Source organism: Chionomys nivalis, chromosome 16 (genome assembly GCF_950005125.1).
Source record: "Chionomys nivalis chromosome 16, mChiNiv1.1, whole genome shotgun sequence".
Classification (NCBI taxonomy): domain Eukaryota; kingdom Metazoa; phylum Chordata; class Mammalia; order Rodentia; family Cricetidae; genus Chionomys; species Chionomys nivalis.
The window spans coordinates 45,678,982-45,702,150 of record NC_080101.1 but is presented as its reverse complement, the minus strand read 5'-3'; positions in this window follow the sequence as shown (position 1 = coordinate 45,702,150).

The following is a 23,169-nucleotide window of genomic DNA, read 5'->3' as shown; positions in this document are numbered from 1 at the left end:
ACATGTGCTTATAAACAAAACAAAATAAATAAAAAAGCAAAGAGGAATCCTGATTATCCCACCACTTTAGGACCAGCATATTTATCTTTGGCTTTAGTTAGAAGAATGCATTCTATTTTTCATACTCTAGATAGGGATTATCTTGGGGTTGCTACAATAAAACAATATGACCAAAAGTGACTTGGGGAAGAAAGTGTTTATTTCAACATTCAACTTGTGGGCCATCATCCAAGGAAATCAGGGCAAAAAGTTGAGCAGGACATTAAACTGGATGAAGAAATGAAGCAGAAACTATGGGTGAATGCTGTTTATTGGCTTGCTCCCCATGGCTTGCTCAGCCTGCTTTCTTATATGCTCTAGGACTACCTGCTCAGGACTGGTAGAGGTTGAACCCTCATGCATCCATCACTGCTTAAGAAAATGTTCCCACAGGCTTGCCAACAGGCCAATCTCAAAGAGGCATTTTCCTCCATTGTGATTTCCTCTTCCCAGATAACCCAAACCTGTGCCAAGTTGACACAAAAATTAGCCAGTACAGACAGGTTAACCCTTTGCTTAATCTTGATTAAGTTTTTGGCTTTTTTAAAGATTGGACCCACATGTAAGTGTACATCAATCACGAGATGAGAAGGTAGATAGGATAGCAGGATACAGCTCAAATTTGATTATTTCATGCTGAGATCAAAATAGATGTTACTATATGTCCCAGGGAAGTTTTGAACAGAGAGCCCTGAGATCTGTGAGTTTGCAGAGTACAGACAGTGTAATGTCTTTTAGCTCTTCTTAGACAGAGGAGAGGAGAGTTCTGTTTGCACAGAAAAGTCACAGGGCTGTGTTAAAAAGAGGGCAGATGGCTTGAATTTTCTTGGCAAGCAGATGATTTAACTTGCAGAAGTCTCACACCTTGTATCTTGCTGCCTGGTGGTCTGGGCACCTCCCAGATGAATCGGTCACTCCTCCACAAAGAGAAATATACATTTACACATACATATCTTTCCAGAATGGGAAAAACAGGCAAAGTTTTCATGTGTTGGCATTTATACTGACAGCATCTTTAATTCTTAAGTATAAAGTTGTCTAGGCACCTTGTGTTCCTGAGCATGGTATAAATGCCTGAGAGTCACTTTCAAATACACAAATGGAACTGTGGTCTTATCCAGACCCACCTCTGGTAGTTTGGGGTAGAAGCATGTTTCTTTCTTTTCTTTACAAAGTAATACAGACCTTAATGAACTTTGTCAGACAGTTGCTGTGACAGAATTCACCTTTACTAATCACTCTCGTTGGATGCATGCTCCCAAAGCATGCGCCAGAAGCATTCTTTCCCTACTCAGTCCAACTTGACAGCCTCACAAAGGCAGGCAGGAGTAATCTTGCAGTGATTTCTAATGGAGAAAGGAAAGCAGATTCATGAATCAAGACTGTGTAGTTTCTCGGTTATATCCCTTTCATTGAAACACCAAATACATTTAAGGAAGAGACCCCCTCAAAGTGTGATGCCTGTAATAATAACTGCCCCAATATAAAACAGACTGAGCATCATGACCCTGTGATCTGTATGAAGTTGTAGCTTAATCAGTATATCACGATAGGATGGGACCTTGGAAGTAATAGGCTACAACCCTGAATAAGGCATACTGATCTTTGATTCTTTAATATTTGAGAAAGGAGTTTGGAGGTGCGCTGATCAGATCAGGGAATTATGATGCCCATACTACTGTGATGCTGCTGATGAGAAACCTTATTGTGGTTAAGGTTGCCTGGCAGATAATTGCCAGGATGGAGTGCTAAGCAAGCAGCCTCCGTGTCAGAGAATCTGACCTTGGGAAGATAATGAGACAAGGAGAATTCAGAACAGATGAAAGCGAAGAGTACCTACTTTATCTACTGACAGCCAGAGAACACCTTCATGCTCAATCAGTTCCCACTAATGAGACAAGATGGAGCAAGATGGAAAAACAGCAGTAACAGGCAAACTTTTTTTTTTCAGCTTAATGATCTATAACTTAGCCAGATAAAATTGTCTTTTAGGTCAGACAGCATCATAAGTCTGAGGTTAAAAAAAATAAGGAACACCTGAATCATTTAGTTTTATTTACTTTGTAAGAGGTGGAGATGTTCAAGAAAGTAATGAAATTAGGAAGGCTGGGTTGTAAGGCAGCTCCTGCATATTTTGAAGGACCAGCTTCCTGTTGCAGCTGACTGTGGAAACAGCAGTTTAAGATGGCTGTAACTTCCTTAAATGGTTCTATTCTACAAACCCTGACAGTAGCTGATTCAAAGTCCAACAGGAATTTTAACGCACATATGCCACTTTGAATTTAATTATTCTTTCTCTTCTGTTTGGCAAGCCATCACATACCTCCTGGAGACAACACTGCTATGTCCACGAAGCTGGCAGTGCCTACCAACAGATGAACTTAAGAGGCCTCTCACCGTTTTTCAGTTGAGGAAGCAGAGCCTGGGCCGTGGCAAAAATGACCGCTTTGTGAATGACCTCACACCTCTTGCAACGCATGCAAAATCTCATTGAAGGTATGCATAGTGACACTTATTAACTCCTGTTGCAGATGAAAAAGCAGAGAAATCCTAGGCATTATGAAAATTCAACAGAGTTTCATAACCTGTATGTCATAGATTATTATCTTGATCTGAGTAATTAACTGAATCGAAGATGAAGTGATTGATAGTCTTTTTGCTGAGAAAGTTGGGGAATAGAAGAGATCTGCACATGTTGTTGAAGGTCTTAAAATCATGAAAAATATTTAAAATCATGGGGATGAGAGATAAAATATTGAATAAAGCAAATGTATTTAATATCTACAGACATGAATCTATAATATACGTGTGTGTGTCTGTCTTCAAAACCATTTAATGTTGAAATTTCATTCTATCACTAACAAAATGCTAGCATGCATTAAGCTTATTAAGAGTAATTATGGACATTTACTGAAGAAATGGCAATTATTCAAAGCTATCATTAAGAGCTTATGTAAGAAATGCTAAGTCACTATCATTTGTCTCTGAAGTGGAGCTGAAGAGCAAGCTGTTCTGGGGAATGTCATCCTTTACATGCTGTGCACTGGTTTTTTTAAAATTTAATTTTTAAAGAATATTATATGTGAGTACTGATTATGATACTACCCCTTCTTTTACCCCCTCTAATCTTGTATGCCCAACTCCTCTTCAAATTTTTGACCTCTTCCTTTGTCATTGTGCTATATGCACACTCGGGTATATACAAATGCAATCTACTGAGTCTATTTGGTGTTGCTCATATATATGTGTTTGGAACTGATCACTTCATGTGGGATAACCTATCACATGGCTCGTCCTTGGAAAAGATTGATATACTCTCTCTACAAGCCATTACTTGCTTGTAGCTCTTCATCTAGTTATGGGCTTTGTAAGATTTCCCCCATCCATGTTACCATGTCAACTTGTGTAGTCATTTTGAAGGCCTTGTTTAGGCAACAATATTGCTGAGGTTTCATCTGTCCAATTTCTCTGTCCTATATAAAAGACACTACTCTGCAGTAAAAATTGCGGTCTTCTGGCTCTTAGTGTATTTCTGGCTTCTCCTCCAGAACATTCCCTGAGCCTTAAGTATAGAGGTTGTGTTGCAGATGTAGCAGCTGGAGTTGGGCAACCCACAGTCACTTCTCGTCTGTATTTTTACCACTTGCTGTTTCTGTGATGGTATTTGTCTGCTACAAGAAGACATTTCTTTGATAAATGGTGAAAGTTATATTTACCTTTGGGAATATGGGTAAGTTTTAGAATGAAGCTAAGAAGTATAATGCTTAGGATAATGGCTATAGTAGGTAGATTCTCCTTTAGGATTCATGGCCTTGCCAGCCATGGGTAGTTGGCTAGGTTTACAGTACAAAGCACAGATTCCCTTCTACTGAGTGGATATTGATTGAATGTTTGTGAATATCTTGCTGTGCTGGTCATTGCTGTTGTCCTAAGGCTTTATGGTCTGGCATGATTATCAATTGCTCTTTCCCCCCATTGGCAGCTTGTACAGCATCTTCTAATACTATGAGAGGGTTCTAGCTGATCTCTAGATCTACTTATGCCTCCTCCCTCTCATTCCTTCTGTACTGGTACCTATCCTACTTCCCCAGTTAAATTACTGCTATTTTTTATATAAATTTCTAATGATTCTTTGTGGATTTCATATCATGCAATCTGTTCCAACTTATATCCCCATCTCCCACATCTGCTCTCTGTTCTTCCAACCTCCCACCTAAATCAAAACCAAATTTAAAAGAAAAACTAAAACCCAAACAAAACAAAGAAACAAAACAAAAAGGAGGAGAATATTGTCATGGAAACTGCTGTGTGGCTTACTGAATCACACAGTAAACCCTTTAGTCTGTTCATCTTTACTTGCCAAGTGTTCATTGTCATAAGTCATTGATCTGGCTCAAGACCTCTGGCTTCTGCTCCATCACCAATAATGGTGTACTTCTTGCTTCAATTACTTAAGAATACTTTGGTATTTCTCTATTGATAATCAACGCCTTTGTTTACGGTTTGTTATGCTAGTATTGCTGTGCATTATAAATTTTGATTCCTGTCCCCATTGCAGTCTTTCTTGTATTTGTGCAGCACTAATGATAACATATTAGAGTGTAGACTTTCTATATTTCAAAGCCCCTTTTGGTTTGGGCTTTTACAAGATATATGCCCGCAATATTCTGAAATCATTACAAGATATCTTTAAGCAAAGCATAGCTGATTTTTATTCTCTCAGGATGTTGGCTATAGTGGCATTTCAAAATTGAATTAGAGTAGTTAATCAGATCATAATTGCTATCAACCATTCAGACTACGTATGCTTTGAAGATAAAAGCTATGCTGTGGATAGATATGTGCATAATGGGAGTTTATTGAATAAATAGCTGGATAATATTAGCACAGTTGTATCCATGATGTGTTACAGATATGATTTTAGGCTGACAAGGAAATCTAGACCTCGCTGCTTGTCTTGTAGTCTTCAGGGATTTACTTTTCATTTCCTCAGTGGTATGATAAAGGAGGAGATTTCGGAAGTCTTCTAGATTACTTCTATAACATGGTTTTCTTAGTGACAAGTAAAAGTCGGTCCCCTCCCCATCACCAATGATAGATAGGTATTTCTCAAAGACAGAGGGCAAGGAGTCGGTAAGATGTGGCCATGACAGATCTTAGGATGTGCATCAACCCTCAACCTTCTGTCTTGCTTTCATCGTTCACCAGATGGCTTTCCTCTTCATCTCCTTTCCTTATCTTAATTGCTTGGATAAACATTAACAAAACCTTATTTTTCATCCTTTGAGTAGCTGTCTCTAATGCCAGGGAGCATGGCTCAGAGTCATGCTGAGTGGCTCGCAGGAAGAAGCAAGGTGAGGATCACAATGTGGCAACTACTCAGACACTCATTTCCAAGCCTTTATTGGGGAAATGATTTAGCCACCTAGATGAGAGTTAGTTTCCAATTGTTCTTTGTATGTGTCCCTTGTTATGTGCATGATGGATAGTCAGGGTGACAGGCAACATCTGCCCCTGATGACATCTTATGTTGTCCTGCAGAGAGGCAGTTCAGCCCAGTGCAGGGGCTTGGGCAGCGCCAGAAAGGGATCACACACTCTAGCCAAAGCTCTGTCCTTCAAACTTGTGCGGTGACCTTACAGAAGACATAGAAGGAATCTGTAGTTTTTAGTTTTATTAATCATTTATGAATATGGAGGAAAACGACTTTTCAGCCTTTAGTGAAGGACTGGCTAATAAATCGTGGGAACATGCTTGGCAATAGAATGCTTGGAAGAAAAGAGAAAGACTGAGAGCATGCAAATGGACTTCACGTTGCATTTGTCCAGGAAGTGTAAAATTTACTCCAAACCACTTGAGGCTAAATGCATATGGTCACTGCAGAACACCTTTAAAAGATGATGCAATGTTTTGTCTGTTCTGCCCAGCTTCCTGGACAGAACATACTTGCTAGGTTCTGGGGATGGGAAAAGTGAGTGCTGCCCCCTATACAACAAATTAGTCTTATTAGAGTTCTTTCTAATGTAAAAGGCAGTTTTAGTTGAACTGAAGTTCAAAAGTCTGAGGCTTTTACTGGGAGTCAGATGACTTGGGAAGGTACACTACAGAGGAAGCCTTTGAAGAACAGACAATACCCAGCTATACTGGCAATTTTGTGCAATGCTCCTTGTGTTGGTGTATGTGTCTGTACTTTTCAGGAAAAAGCTCAGAAGATCTCATATTTAAAAAGACTGATACCTCAACAGTCTAATGTTTTGAAATATACCTTGGTATCACCCTGGGCTTCAATCTCTAACCCCCCTTCCACCATCTTTCCTGATTACACTTGGGGAATTACTTGGTCTCCCCTTTGCTTCAGTTTTCTCATCTGGCACGTGGAGTTATCACTACCTCATTTATATGCCCAGTTTTCATGTGTTGGCTATTTCCATGTGTTCCACCACTAAGGCTATGCAACTAGAGAGAAGACACATGGGCATAGGCATCAGTGCATTTAATATAGTGTCTGTTCAGGTTTAAAAGCAGGGTTCATGTATGTACATAAGCAGTCACAATGGGAGTGTGCATCTCCTTTGACTTTCAGGAAAACATATAAATTAAAAATTTAAGCAGTTCCTGGCATTGATCAAGCCTTTAGGATAAGACTGTAGAATTGTGCTTTCTGTATTTTCCAAATATTATGACACATAGCAATATAATATGTCCCCAATTTCACTCCTACCTCAAACAGAAGTTTTCTGATGAGGTTGTTAGAAGTCTGTAATGACTCCTTGAAAAAAATTGTGGGAGAAAGAAATCCACATTACATTGTATAAATTCTTTGGAACAGTAATTTAACATTTTGTTCTCTAGAATGTACCCTCTTTGATGGAGATAATTATTGCGGATGTGAGAAAAGCTGAACATGAATCATTTAAGACCTCAACATTCATAAATAATGCCCAGCAGTACTTATTCCTAAGATCGTTGTTTAGGCAGTAATTTATGTAATGAAGTTGTATTGTGTTTCAAGAAAATCAGCAACCAAGTTAACAGTTTGTTCTATGTGGAGATGTGTCAATATGGCCATTCTACAGAGATGAATATCCTTTTCCTTGGTTACAGAAGGCCATTATTGAAGCATTTGAAGGTTTATAAAGGTAGAATCATTTCAAGAATTATTTGCTTGGAGTAGTAGGGTCATGGGAGAAGTTTGAGTTAAACTATAAAATGTGCCAGCAATGATAAGCCCATGAAATCAGTCAAACTAAAAGGCATGCATAATTTTCAATTATTATCTAGAGATTAACTCACATTCATGCTTTTAACAAAACTTCATCCATAGGGAGTGATTTTGTCTAAGCTATTGAAAAGTTTCTTTCCAATAACTTTCTTTAATATCTTATGTGATTATGAAATCATTCTTTGATGTTTAAAGAGTTCATAATTTTCAAAATCAAACTGTTAGAAAAAAGAGAGAGCAATTTTGAAGCTCAAATAGCTTATATACTACTTTTCTTCAAGACCTGTGTGTGTGCATATGTGTGAGTGTTCATGTGTGTGTGTTTGTGTGTGTGTGTCTCTCTGTGTGTGTACAATAAAGAGTCTGTCCTCTAGATGGAAATGAGTCTTCCTGAAGTCTGTCCAGGAAGAGTGTCATGAGATATTTTCATGCAATGTAGATTGAATTATTTTAGAGCAGGAATGTGAACATGGGCTCCTTGAAGATGTCTAAAAAAAAAAACATAATCAAAACAGTTATCAGATTCTAACAACTTTGAGTTCTTAGAAAAGCACTTCCACAGACCACTTAGTTGTTTTAAAAAGTAAAATGAAATTTTATTTTGAAATAGTGATGACTATACAGTTGACAGGTAAGGATTTGAAGAAGAAAAACTTCTTTGAAATTTTTAATATGCCATCTCTTCCTCCTCTTCTGAAGAGTTCCCTGAGCCGCAAGGGGAGGGATTTGATGAGAACATTCCATTTAAGACTGAGTATTCTAAGGTCTCTCACTCTGCATATCTTCTAGCTGTGAGTCGCTGTATTTGTGCCCATTTACTGCAGGGAGAAGCTTCTCTGATGATGGCTAAGAAGGAAGTGAATCTATGAGTATAACAGAATGACTTTTTATTACTATGTTCCTTTAGTAGAGCAGAATTATTTGGGTTTCCTCTGGGTCCCTGGTCTATCTAGTCTCAATTTCTTGGTCACCCAAGTAGTATTGGACTTGGGTTCCATCTCATGGAGTGGGCCTTAAATCCAATCAAATATTTGTTGGTTCCTTCCACAAGCTTTGTGCCACTATTCTACCAGTAGGAAGGTGAATCACCCTTGTAGACTGAAGGGTTTGCCGCTTACTAGTGTTTACCTTTCTCCTTTGATAGTATACAGAGTACTTTCCTATACTTTGAACACTCATAAATAGGGGTGAAGGCTCTAGATAGGTGCCTTCTCTGTGCTCCTTGAGTTCTGTAGCTGTTGACTCCAACAACAGACCCTTATAGTCAGTTTTTAGAGAGCAATCAATAGCCTTGACAATAGCCTAAGACATTTGGGGGTTCCCATGCGACCCTTTGGCCAACAACTCAATTAGATATAAGTCATTTCCGGTCCTAGGAAGCTTCATTTGGTGATGAGAGACACTCAGTTGGGGCTTTGTATCCCCCCATTATTTTGCAATTTCATTTAGATTACCTTCATATTTGTATATATTTTATACATATTATTGGTTTCTAACATATTAGGCTTCCGTACTACCACCCAAATGACCCTCAGTTATAGCTGAATGGGATTGAGGACACCAACAACACAAGCCTTCTAAACACGCACTACCGACTCACATGTAAACACACAGCCTGGGGAAGCATGCCTAGAGCCGAAAAGGGAAGCTGGCATATGCCCTTTGCCCCATTCCTCACCCAGAAGCTATCTCCAACTGACAAGAGCCATTTGCAAATGAAAAAGTTACTTTTCTCCATGGGAGTCTCACTGTCTGTAGGGACGAACCACTCTTAAGGGTAGGCATCAAGCTCAGGTAGATGGCCAGCAGAAAACAATCACAACAGCAGACTCGCAGGTTCTTCATTTCATAGTGTTGAGTTAGGGTATTCTTTATTTTTTCTTAACCTTACATGTCCTTTATGGCTTCCAGTTTTGTGTTTTGATGGGATTCCTGTGAGTATAAATGTGTGTGTCTCTGCACCTGTATGTGTTTCTTGTGCTTTTTCTTGGGCTGTTTTCCTTCTGCTTTTTGCCCTCTGTCCTATTCTTATTTTTTGTTGTTGCTGTTATTTTACTTTCTTTTTGTACTTTCTTATATTTTATTATTATTCCTTAGATGCCTGTTTATTTTCTAAGAAGCAACAGAAAGTTTGTGAATCTGGATGGAGGGAGAGGCAGAGAAGAAATAGGAAGAGTAGGTGTGTGGGAAACTCTGATCATGATACATTGTATGAAAATAATCTATTTTGATAAAAGAAAAAATTATTTAAAAATTTAACATAGTATCTTGAGAATTTCACGTTTCATATGTTCATATTTAACCTCCATTATTCCCCCCCACCTCCTTACTCAAAAGCTGTACTCCTTCAACTTCATATCTCTTTCTTTTCTTAAATAACCTACTTAGTTCATTTGTGCTGTCTTTTTACTTATGGGAGTGAGGCCAAAAACAAGAATGTGACTGACAAATCAATGGCAATGCATGTGCTGGTTTGTATGAAAATATCCTCCATTGACTCATATGGAGTGGCACTATTGGGAGGTGTGGCCTTGCTGGAGTGGTATGCCTCTGTTGGAGGAAGTGTGTCACCAAGGAGGTGGGCTTTGAGCTTTCAGAAGCTTAGGTCTGGCCCCACAGCTCACTTTTTCTCTTCCTACCTGCAGATCCAGATATAGAACTCTCAGCTCCTTCTCCAGTGCCATGTCTGCCTGTGTGCTGCCATGTTTTCTGCCATGATGACAATGAACTAAACCTCTGACCCTGGAAGACAACTCTAATCAAGTATTTTCTTTTATAAGCCATGGCCGTGGCATCTCTTCACAGCAATAGAAACCCTAATTAAGAAAATGCAACTAAAGAAAACTGACTGTACTTCTCCAGAAGACAGTTGTCAATATTCCCTTAGTTAGGGGTGGGGCCTTATGAGATCTTTGCCCTTCACACTAGAACATTGACAAGACAACCATAGGCAGGGTGAGTTCACGAGCGCAGCAGTCCTCTCATGCTCAGAAGAGGCTTTTTATTCCCTCCTCACCCACCTCTGGCTCTTACAATCTTTTTGCCTCCTCTCCTGCAATGGTCCTTGAGTTTGGGAGGGATTGTGATATAGATGTCAGATTTGTGGTTGAGCTTTCCACTAACAGCTATTCTGTACTTTATCTGGTTGTGAGTTCCTGTATTAACCACCACCCACAGCACCAAGAGACTTCTCTGGTGAGGCCTGAGAGTTGCATGGATCTCTGGATTTACAGATATTAATTCAAAAGGGCACTTTGATACTATGTTCATTTAGCAAACGATAGTAGTGGATTCAGCCCTGGAACCTGTGAGCTCTCAAATGGGGAATAATGGGGAAAGGGGTTTAAATTGGTTGAAGGATGGAAGCATTTGGCAGAGGAGGAGTTGTGGGGAAAGGATAACACTAAAATCTTAGGAAAAGCAACAGGGAAAATTACTACTTTAAAATATTTAATTTATTTTATGTGCATGGCTTTTTTGCCTGAATGTTTGTCTCTGTGTCAGTTCCATGTCTTGTGCCTGAAGTGGCAAGAAAAGGACTTTGAATCCTGTGGAAATGGGATTACATAAGATTGTGAGCTCCCACGCAGGTGCTGAGAACTGAACCTGGGTCCTCTTAACTACTGAGCATCTCTCTACCCACAAAGGAACTATTTTGTAACATATGGATGCATATATTTATATAAAATAATTTAATAGGACTTACCCTCTAGGTGGAAACTGTTCCTCCTTGAAAACATAGGTTGAAAAGAAAAAGCCCCACTACAAATGTTGAAATTTTTCCCTTGACTTGTTGGTCAGAAGTGTCCCAGAGATTCCCAAAATAATACAAGTTATTGGCAAAGCATTTTGTTGCCTTCCAAAAAAATTAAGAACGTATTTCTGATGATGCCACACATTTTGATCATAAACATGGAGAATTTAAGCTGGTATGCTGGAAATGTCCTCCCTGTTGACTAGCTTTAATCATAGGAAGAAGTGCTGTGAGGCTCCAGGGTGGGGTGAGTTGTCTATGCTCTTATCTAGCAGTGAATTCTGTGAATTACAGTTATGCTGTCAGTCATGTCCATGGTGTAATAGTGGCATAAGTGTTATGGGAATAACCAAGTACTTTCTGATGGGAAAATGCCCTCTGACATCAATCATTAATTAATAAAATATTCATAGACTTCCAAACAGGACAATCTCATGGTAGTATTTTCTTTATATTTGAAGTTCCTTCTTCTGAGATGGTCCTAGTTTGTACCAAGTTGACAAAAAAAAACTATCCAAACACAGATCGTAAAAAGAGGCCTTACCTAGCTTTACTGGAGGCAAGAGTGGTCCTAGCAACCCCAGGGAAGACACTGCCCACCACCTGCTAAACCTCTTTAAGTTGGCCCAACAGTTCCAAATGGCACCTGTTATAAGTTAATGGCAATGGGTTTTTGATCCTACTGCACATACTGGCTTTGTGGGAGCCTAGGCAGTTTGGATGCTCACCTTACGAGACCGGGATGGAGGTGGGTGGTCCTTGGACTTCCCACAGGGCAGGGAACCCTGATTGCTCTTAGGGCTGACGAGGGAGGGGGACTTGATTGGGGGAGGGGGAGGGAAATGAGAGGTGGTGGTGGGGAGGAGGCAGAAATCTTAAATAAATAAATAAATAAATAAATAAATAAATAAATAAATAAATAAATAAATGAGATGCCATTAGGTGACGGAGCTTGTGTGGGGAGTTTGTTGAAAGAGGGGAATGGAAAGAGGGGGGAAGAGAGAGGCACAATGTCCTGACTACCTCATCAGAGGAGCAGAGGAGCAGTGGGAAAGAGAGGGGGAATGGGCAGAGCTTGCTTGTCACTTAAAGGGGGTACAGCACACGCATACAGACTACATAGTGATGTGGAAGCCATAGGACCCCGGGGTGGCCAGAGTACAGCCTGAGTGCATCCTGGCAGGTCCCCAAGGGGCAGGCTAACATAATGCCTGAATGCTAACATTACATTTCTCTCTTTTGCTTATTACGGGAAGATAAGGAGTTAGGGGTGTCACATGAGGGGTAATGAGGATGCTTACTGATGATCTGGGGCATGAAAATCTTGGGGCCTAAGAAAGCTGGGGTGCTGGCCATGTCATGGGGTAATTGGCTGTTTCACTTCACTGTCCAGGCTCTATAGAATCAACCATCTGGCACTGCTTGGACCTGGAAAGATGTTGGCAGGATAGAAGATAAAGTTAAATTTAAGGAAAAATTTTACCTTAGGTTCTGGTACTTGGGGTAGGGAGGTCCTTGGTGTTTACCAAGGGAAGGCGGGAAAGTTAGGCTGTTGATTTTCAGTACTTACCTGGAATACGACTGACAATGCGCCAGACAAGGTAGATCCAAGTGAACTCCCTGGAGCTCACAAAAGGTTTAAGTTTATAAAATGTTTATTCACATCACCATTCCCTCTATTTGTAATCTCTACCAAAATCCACATTGCAGAAAGGGTACTATGTTGGAGGCTGTTTCTTCCTTCCAGGCTGTCCAGACCAGAAATAACCATATAGAAACTATATTAATTAAATCACTGCTTGGCCTATTAGCGCTAACTTTTTATTGGCTAGCTCTTACATCTTAATTTAACCCATTTTTATTAATCTGTGTATTGCTACATGACTGTAGCTTATCAGCAAGATTCCAGCTTGTCTGTTCCCCAGTGATGGCTACATGGCATCTCCTTGACTCCACCTTTTTCCTCCCAGTATTCAGTTTATTTTTTCCTGCCTACTTCTATTATGCCCTGCCAGACCCAACAATTAACCAATTGTATTCACAGCATATAAAGGGGGAAACTTACATCACCTCCCCTTTTCTGTTTAAAATGAAATGGAAGGTTTTAATTTTAACATAGTAAAATTATATATGAAAAAACAGGTATCAAGCAAGAATTACAGTTACAATATTTATATCTACTTTATCTTTTATCACAACTAAGGAAAACAATAATTATTACTGTTTCATATCAGTGGTAGTACTCTGCCAGGTTATAGCTTATCATGATTCTATCAATTAATGTTAAGACAATGAGTTTTGTAGTCTTCATATAACAGTAGCATAATGAGAGTGAGAAAACTGGAACATGTTTTATTCTTTTAACCATCTCAAATCACTTTCTTTTTATCAGCACTTAAGCCTTCCATCCTCATACCTTTATAACACACCTTAACTGACTTTCTCAGACCCTGACACATTCTTAGATCCTCACATCTTAAGCTTTCATATCCTTACATAAACTTCACACATTAAAGCACCATCTTTCTATCTAATTCACCAGGAGATAAAGGTAGCTGACCACTGAGAGCAGTCACTTCAACGCGAGTTCCTTTAAATAAAGAAATGGTAGAATTTACATTGACGTGTGTTTTGTGAGTTTATCTTTTTTTGTATCTTTTTTTTTTTTTTTTTTTTTTTTTTTTTGTATCACCCCTAGGTGAACTCTAGGGCAGTGAGGCCTGAATTTTACACAGAGAACTGAGAAGGCCAATGAAGCTTGAGAAGTCAGCTAAAAATCTTGGTTGCACTGTTAGGCTAACGAAGTCATAATAATAATGGAAGACTTCAACACCCCCCACTGTTACCAACAGACAGGTCATCCAGACAGAACGTCAACAGAGAAATATCAGAAATAACAGATGTTATGGCTCAAATGGACCTAACAGATATCTAGAGAACATTTCACCCAAACACAAAGTAATTTACCTTTTTCTTAGCACTACATGGAACCTTCTCTCAAATTGGTCACAAATTCTGTTACAAAGCAAGTCTCAACAGATAGAAAATATTGAAATAACTTCCTTGATATTATCAGACCACCATGAATTAAAGCTGGATTTCAACCACAAAAGAAAGCTTACAAATGCCTGGATACTGGACTACTCTTCAGTGAATTATCACTGGGTCAAAGATAAAATAAATAAAGAAGTTAAAGACTTCCTATAATTTAGTAAAAATGAATGCACAATATATCCAAATTTATGAGACACAATGAAAGTGGTACGTACAAGATTATGGGATAAAACTAAACTCTCTGATCATGGTGGACAATGAAGGCTGATGAGAAGCCAAAGACAATGGCACTAGGTTTTGATCCTACTGCATGAACTGGCTTTGTGGGAGTCTATCCTGTTTGGATGCTCACCTTCCTGGACCTGGATGGAGGGGGGAGAACCTTGGACTTCCCACAGGGCAGGGAATCCGGACTGCTCTTCAGAGGGAGGGGAAATGGAGTGGGGGGAGGGGGAGAGCAGTTGGGGGAGGGGGAGAGGAATGGGGGGAAGGGGGGAGGTAAATGGGAGGCGGGGAGGAGGAGGAAATTTTTTCAACAAAAAAAATAAACAAAAAAAAGAAAAAAAATGAACAAATTAGGTCAAAAAAAAAAAAGAATTTGGAGATATCTCATACTAGCAATTTAAGAGTACACCTGAAAACTCTAGAACCAAAAGAAGGAAACACACCCAAGAGGAGCAGATGGCAGGCAAGAGATAATCAAAGTGAGAGCTGAAATCAATAAAATACAAACAAAGAGAACAATATTAAGAATCAATGAAACAAGATTGCTTTTAGCTGGGCAGTGGTGGCACAGGCCTTTAATCCCAGAACTTGGGAGTTCGAGGCCAGCCTGGTCTACAAGAGCTAGTTCCAGGACAGGCACCAAAGCTACAGTGAAACCTTGTTTCGAAAAACAAAACAAAACAAAAAAACATTAAAAAAACCAAGAACAACAACAACAACAAAAAAAAGAAACAAGATTTGGTTCTCTTTGAGAAAAAAAAAAGAGATAAACCCTTATTCAAACTGACTAAAAGGAAGAAAGAGAATATCCAAATCAATAAAATCAAAAACTGAAAGTGAACATAACAACAGACTCTGAGGAAATCCAGAGAAATATTAGGTCATACTTCAAAAACCTGTTCATCACCTAATTGTAAAATTTAAAAGAAATAAACAAATTTCTTGGTAGATTCCACTAAACAAAGTTAAATAGAGATAAGATAAACAATTTAAATAGACCAATAAACCCTAAGGAAATAGTAGCAGTCATTAAAATCTCCCAACCAGAATAAGTCCAGGGCCAGATGTTTCAGCACAAACTTTCAAAGATGAGCTAATCCCAATACTCTTCAAATTATTCCACAGACTAGAAACAAAAGAAAAATTGCCAAATTGTCTCTATGAGGTCACAGTCTTCCTGATACCCAAATCACACAAAGACTGCAAAGAGAAAATTACAGACCAATTTAACTCATGAACATTGATGCAAAAATAATAAGTATTCATAAATGGAACCAAGAACACAACAAAAAGTTTACACACACACACACACACACGAGCTGCTTTGCCTTCTATCAACGTCCAATTATTTGCTTCAATTTTCCATTTGTAAATAATTCCAAGTTTCTCTTTCCATTGGTAAAACATTTGGTTTTGCTACTTGCTCTCCAAAATACTAAACTTGGAATACAATCCAAGATTTCCTGACAATACCTGACTTCTCCTTATGAAGCTTTGGTTGTCTTTCCTCCTCCTACACTACAGCAATGTGGCTGGCCTCTGTGTATGCAGATCCTGTCTAAGTTAGGGTTTCTCTGACTGTGATAGAACACTATATGACCAAAAGCATCTCGGGAAGGAAAGGGTTTATTTCACTTCCACATTACAGTCCATCAAGGAGGGAAATCAAGGCCAAAACTCAAAACATTAACCTAGAGTTAAGGACTGCTCTTACTGAATTGCTCCTCCTGGCTTGCATCTTTGTTTTTCATACACTTCAGAAACACCTGGCCAGAATCACCTGCCCAGGGGTGGTATCACCCACAGTGGGCTGGGGCCTCTACATCAGTCATTAATCAAAAAGAGGTGTCACAGTCTCGCCTATAGGCTGATCTTGAGAAAGCAATTTCCCGATTGTGTCCTCTCAGATGAATCCAGCTTGTGTAAAGTTGACAAAAACTAGCCAGCAATTCAAAGATTGAACCGAGGGTGTATCAAAAAATATTCAGAGAAAAATATTGTGTCTGCCCTAAACATCTAAACATGTAGAGATGTTTTCTTTTTATTATTTTTTAAAAAGTACAGTATACTTATTCATATAGTGTTTACATTGTTTTTACATTACAAACAATCTAAAGATGGTTTAAAGTATATGCCAGCATATGTATAGGTTATATACAAGATACAAGTAATATGCCATTTAATGCAAAAGACTCGAGCATTTGTGGCTCCAATCTCCTGTCTGTCTCAAAGCACACTGCAGTGTCTTCTCTTATTGGCTCTTTCCTCCTGCCCTGCTATTCAAGTGCCCCTTGCTCTTTTCTGTTCAGATTTAATTTCTTTCTGCCCATCTTTAGTGTAGATCCTCACATATATGTCTCCAACTCTTTTGGAGATTTTGGCTTCACTTCTGCTCAGCTATGAGTGTGACCACTGCTACCACTGATGAAGCCTTCCAGTGAGCCAACACTTTGTCTCTATCCACAGTTATCAAGGCCCTTCCTTCTAGCTGTGATGGTGTACTGCTTTTCTTCTTCAGCAGTCAAGGATAGCTGTGGACAACCTCACCTTGCCAATATTCTCAGGGAGAGGTAGACCTTAGCTGCTCCCCACCCCAGTATCTATCATGTTTCTCTGGAGTTATCTTGAAAGCTACAGTCGTATTGTTCACCAACCAGCCAAAGATATGCCCATCCATGCTTTATTTGAGGTTGTCAGGAAGCCCTGGGTTCCTTCCCAAATGTGTTACCTTACCAATCATCAGTAACTCTTGGCTTTTGGGGAAGGATACTGGTTGCATTCCTGAGTGACAAGCATCACACAGTTGATTGAATTCCTCTGTTAAGACTAAAAAAAAGAATCACATGCTTTTCAGCCCAAGCTGAGAATAAAGAACAATGAAGGATGTTAATGTATCTGGTTATTTTCTCATTCAGCATGTTTGTGTTAGTCCTTAGGAGCACAGTCAAGCCCCTGGAATATCTCCTCTTGTTGTTGTGCAAAGGAATTCCACAGTCACCTGGAATGGAGTATAACCAAGATTTATTTACCTAAGGATAAACTCACAGAAAGAGTAGCGACCCACAGTCCTCTGCGTGCGCTGGGAACTGGAACTGAATCCAGCAGCCAAGAGGCCTGCACATGCTTTGTGTCTGCATTTATAGTACATAAGACCACATCCAAAGTGGGCGAGTATCTTAAAGTCTGTTGGCTGAAGTAGTTCTCAGAGAATCATATTTATTATGTAAAATGATGGACATTAAAGTTCAGTTTGTGACCTTCTGTGTGTATAATGACTTGAAGTGTTTAACATTTTTCATTTTCTAGCTTTCCCTCACCACAATCCTTTGAGGTCCTCAGAGAAGTTATAATGCCTCCTGTATTTCAGATTGCACCAGTAAGTTTCAGAATAGTTGTGAAATGTTACTTGACACATTTTATGAAATATACTGACACACAGACATAGGAACTTGTGGCCTAATTCACACTCAATTGGGAATCTGGATTAAAGATTAAATGGGAAGAAAAATTTAAATAATAAGTTGAGCAGGCTGAATTCCCACACGACTTCACCAAATATCCGTGGTTTCCACTTCCTCACTGTCTACTCAATCTCAGATCAAGATTCATGTCTCTCTCTTTATGCATTTGAACTAAGGTCTCCAATGAGGTTTGCGCATCCTGTCTCAATACTCAGTTTCTCCTCTCCTTTTCATCACTATACCTAGGTGGTTCTAAGTTCTTCTGTTTTAACTGAGTTTACGGCTTCCATTTCTCTAACAAATTCTCCCTCCTTCTGTGGGGAGTCTTGGGTCTCTGTGACCAACACAAACAGCCGAGTGTTCACTAGCATGAGTCAAGAAGAAAGTTTAGTTTAACACAATTTAGTATCCAATGTCAGTCTAAACTTCTAGAGTCTGACCCCATGAAGTTCATTTTTGGGATTTTTAAGGATAGCACAATTTGGAGAAAGATTTCCTGATGGTAATTACCTCAATTCCATGTGTAAAACAAAGCTTCAGGAATGGTTATGTCAAAACTCTTTGTAAAATGCACATGACCTCTTTCACAAACATAGATTATTTTGTTTTTTTTTTCTATAGCAACAAATTTTTATTTGCTGTTTCTTTCTGTGCCCACTACTAGTTCTCTTTACACTTTTTATTTTTATTTTTTGTTGACTTTTATTGAGCTCTATGTTTTTTTCTGCTCCCCTCCCTGCCTCTCCCCTCCTTTTAACCCTCCCCCAAGGTTCCCTTGCTCCCAATTTACTCAGGAGATCTTGCCTTTTTCTACTTCCCATGTAGATTAGACCCATGTATGTCTCTCTTAGGGTCTTCATTGTTGTCTCAGTTCTCTGGGATTGTGATTTGTGGGCTGTTTTTCTTTGCTTTATGTTTAAAACTCACTTATGAATGAGTATATGTGATAACTTTCTTTTTGTGTCTGGGTTACCTCACTCAAAATGATGTTTTCTAGCTCCATCCATTTTCCTGCAAAATTCAAGATGTCATCATTTTTTTCTGCTGTGTAGTACTCCCTTTTGTAAATGTACCACATTTTCCTTACCCATTCTTCAGCTGAGGGGCATTTAGGTTGGACTGAAATTGTAAAGGTCTGGAGAATGATCTGGTGTGGATGCAGCAATACAGATAGAGCAAAGTCACCAGGCTATTAACCACTTGTGCTCCCAATTGTAAAAGTACATGTGACACGGCCCACAAATATGGGTTCTGTTGACTGATAAACTATGCTCAAGATAAGGATCCAGGGGATATGATTCAGATAATAATATGAGTTTGGGGAAGTCAGGTGTGGTTTTTGTAGATGGCACTAGCTATTAATGATATCCATTTCCAGCCTTCAGGGCAGAAAACAGGCTATACAACTCTTCTTATGAAGGCACAACTCTTTGTGTTTAACATTCGTGTTTTTGCTAGTACTTATCTGGTGTAGGAGGTCCTTCTTTCTATGTGTTGCTTGTATTGGTTAATGAATAAAGAAACTGCCTTGGTCTGATAGGGGCAGAACTTAGGTAGGCAGAGAAGACAGAACTGAATGCTGGGAGGAAGAAAGCAGAGTGAGGGAGAGAAGCCATGGATCATCTGCCTGAAACAGATGCCAGATAGATTTTTACCTGGTAAGCCACTGCCATGTGGCAATACACAGATTAATAGAAAAGGGTTAAATTAAGATGTAAGAATTAGCCAATAAGAAACTAGAGCTACGGCCGGGCAGTGGTAGCGCATGCCTTTAATCCCAGCACTCGGGAGGCAGAGGCAGGCGGATCTCTGTGAGTTCGAGACCAGCCTGGTCTACAAGAGCTAGTTCCAGGACAGGCTCCAAAACCACAGAGAAACCCTGTCTGGAAAAAAAAAAAAAAGAAAGAAACTAGAGCTAATGGGCTAAGCAATGTTTTAATGAATACAATTTCTGTGTGGTTATTTTGGTTATTTTAGGGTTAAGCTAGCCAGGTGGCCTAGATGAACAAGCAGGCTTCTCCTTATAACACTTATCTGTGAGTGCAAGGACCTCTCTTTATGTCCCACACATCTTTACTTCCTTGCGTTTTTAGAGGGCTTCTAAAGACCAAACTGGCATTCAACTTATGATTCTCCTGATTTAGCTGCCAGAGTGATGAGATAAGAGACATTTGATGGTTTTTCATCTTTATAACACAATTTTTCTGTTTTTGAATATAGCATGTTATAATTATTTTCTTACATTACAAAATTTTTATATACTTTTTCTTACAAAATTTTAGTTATTTTTTTTGTTGTTAAAAATATATGAGGTGCTCTGAGTATGATGCAGTGGAGAAGATTAGCCTTCTTACAAAAGTATGATGTAGTTTGAGGTAGAGAACATTAGCCTAGCATGGCTTGGGGATATACCACACACATACAAGAAAACATATTCTTTGATACAAATGTTCTTACACGTTATTTACTTCAGTAAAATGTTAACTGGAAGGAATATTTCTTCTTGACAGTCTTTATCCCTCCCCCAATTCTGCTAAAAATAATGTAATGTTCATTTTTCTGTACAAATCCAAGAAATATTTTACCGGAGAAACAATTCCTAAATAAGAATAGATATGTAAAAGTGGAGTTTCTGAAAGAAGAGGTGATTTAATTTTTTTTCAGTTAATGGTCCTGTGTGGGTTGTTGTTTTTGTTCAGTTCTGGCCCCAATTTGACTTCCTTGCACTGATATTCATTATACTGTCTATGAACAATAGAGATGAGAAAAGTGAGGTGACATTCTATGCCTACAGGAGAATGTGTTCTGTAACATGCACCACATACTAACGGGGCCTTGCTTCCACAGTCCATCCTTCAACTCTCTGGGGTCAGTTCTTTTAAGCCATTCAGGTTCTTAAGTAAGAACAAGCATTCTGTGAACAAAGAACAGTAACTAGCCCAGGTTTGGTTTGCTTTTCCTTCACAACGTTCTGCGTTAGTAATCCCACAGGTCAAAAGCTGCAGTTCTCCACAGTCGCCACTGAGTGTCAGGCAGGGAATAGTCTATAGCACATATGCTTTGGCTGGTTTCCTCTTCTTCAAAAACCCAGACATCAGCATGTGTACAGGCAAATGTTTGGTGAGAGAGTCCATGAGGAAAGCCCCAGGTTATCCCCAATTCTTTTCCCCTTTATATGCCAATGTGAAAATCAATGTGGTGTTTTCCTCTTGAAAGTTAAAAGTTATTGCTTTTATTTACAAAAATGTTGGTTTTGTGCATTTCTTCTTCATGATCAGTTACTTAGCATTTCATTAATATTTTATTCAGTAACATTGAGATATTTTTATTTGCAACAAAGGGCGCCATAAAAGTTACTTGGATTAATGCAATCAAACCTCAACACCCCAGATTACAAAGTAAACTCTCTACAATAAAATGCACATTGAACTTCAACTACAGATGAAAATCAACAAATCCTCAAGTCCCTTATGTCTTCATATAGCATATACACAACCGCTAGCATGTCACATCTATGTTACATGTATTAATTATTTATTCTGTATTGTTTAAGCAATACTGACAAGAAAAAAATCTGTGCATGAAGATGTTTTTATTTGACTTTTTAAAATTCAGTTAGTAGGATCTATGGACACAGAATGCAGCAAGGCTTCCCTGAAGAATGTCGATCCACAGTCCAGTATTATTATAAGGAGCCAGCTATGTATATATGGAGCCATGTGAAGAAGACTCCAACTGATGAAGATGAAAGCAGAGATAAGAATTACATACTTCTGGAAAAAGTATACAAAAGACTGTCAGAAAGTTGGACAGAGGCAAAAAAAGACCTTCTGTGGAAGTTTCAGAAGTAGCATGGCCGTGGTGAAACCTGGTTTAGGTTTCTAGGCTGTGACTGTGGAACTCTAAAACAATAAATCCTTATTATTTTTAATTATATGGCATTGTGGAACTTTACTACAGAAGCCTTAAACTAGTTTAACATTGTTCAGGGCAGTGAAACAAACTCATTAAACTGCTCAGTGATACACCACTTAGAAGTATACATTTAGATACACTACTTAAAAGTATACATTTTGAGAAAGGGAACTATTTCATGGATTGGTGATAATTAATTATTTATACATATAATATATAGTTAGACTCATATGCTCATCCCCTGATACCTGTAGGTAACTGGCCACAGGACACCTCAGATGCTCAGATTCTTTATGTGAAATGGTGTATTTTTACATGCAATGTACACAACCCTCTCAAATACACTAAGTCATTTAGAAATCATTCATACTATCTACTACCATGATATTGCTCTGAAAACTGTTATAATACTGCATAGTTTATGGATTATAATAACAAAATGCATGTACATATTCAATACAGATAGACTATTTTGTATATGTTTGGGGGGATGCATCATGTTCAATGTTGGCACATGTGTGTGCAGGCCATAAATTGACAGGAGTTGTCTTTCAATAGCTCTCCACATTATACACATAGATTGAGGTTTCTTGATGAATCTGTAACTCTCCAATTTGACTGTTTAGTTGGCTGATTTGCTCTGAGAATGCCCTATCTCTGTGTTCCTAGGCTGAGATTACAGGGGTCCACCACAAACACCAGCTTGACATCTGTGTGGATACTAGGTCCCCTAACTCTAGTTTTCATACTAGCACAGCAAGTGCTTTTCCCAGTGATTCATCTCCTTGGCCTTTTTAATGATTTTCATCCACAATTGGTTGAAATCACATATAGGAAATCTGTAGGTGCAGATGGCCATCTATTTCCAGTACTGCAAAGAAGAGGAAGTCCTTCCCATTGGTCATGACTCTGTCTCACCATGGCATAGCACCATGGTGTGTCTAATGGACAGGGAGTCAGCAGTCCAACATTGAGCCCACAGATGGTGTGATGTCTTTTGGAGTCTAGGTTTTCTACCTATGTGATGATGTAAGTCAGAAGATAGTCCACGATCTGATGGCTCACACAGCCTGATTTGGAAACTAGAGCCTCTACAAAGAGTCTGCCCATCTGCTATGCTGGGATGCACTTTGAAGAATCTCAGTAGAGATTTGAATTTAGAAAGGTCTAAGTCTCTGTTGAAAGTAATTCAAAAACAAGCTGGGAAAATACCTTACTGTGGTAAAAATGTATTTAGTAATTAATTTATCATGCAATTATTGAGAACTTGGAAAGTATTTTGGCTAAAAATGCTTGGAACCACTTTTAAAAAGGAGAAAGGAAGAGGAGGAGGAAGAGGAAGGGGAGGAAGTATGTTGCTGTAATAACCACATTTCAAAAACTCATCCCAACATTATATTTGTTCACTGAAATACATAATTCACTGCATAGAATTAACTATCAAATGTAATTCATGTATAGCGATTCATCATCATTTTAAGAAGCTAGAAATTACTACT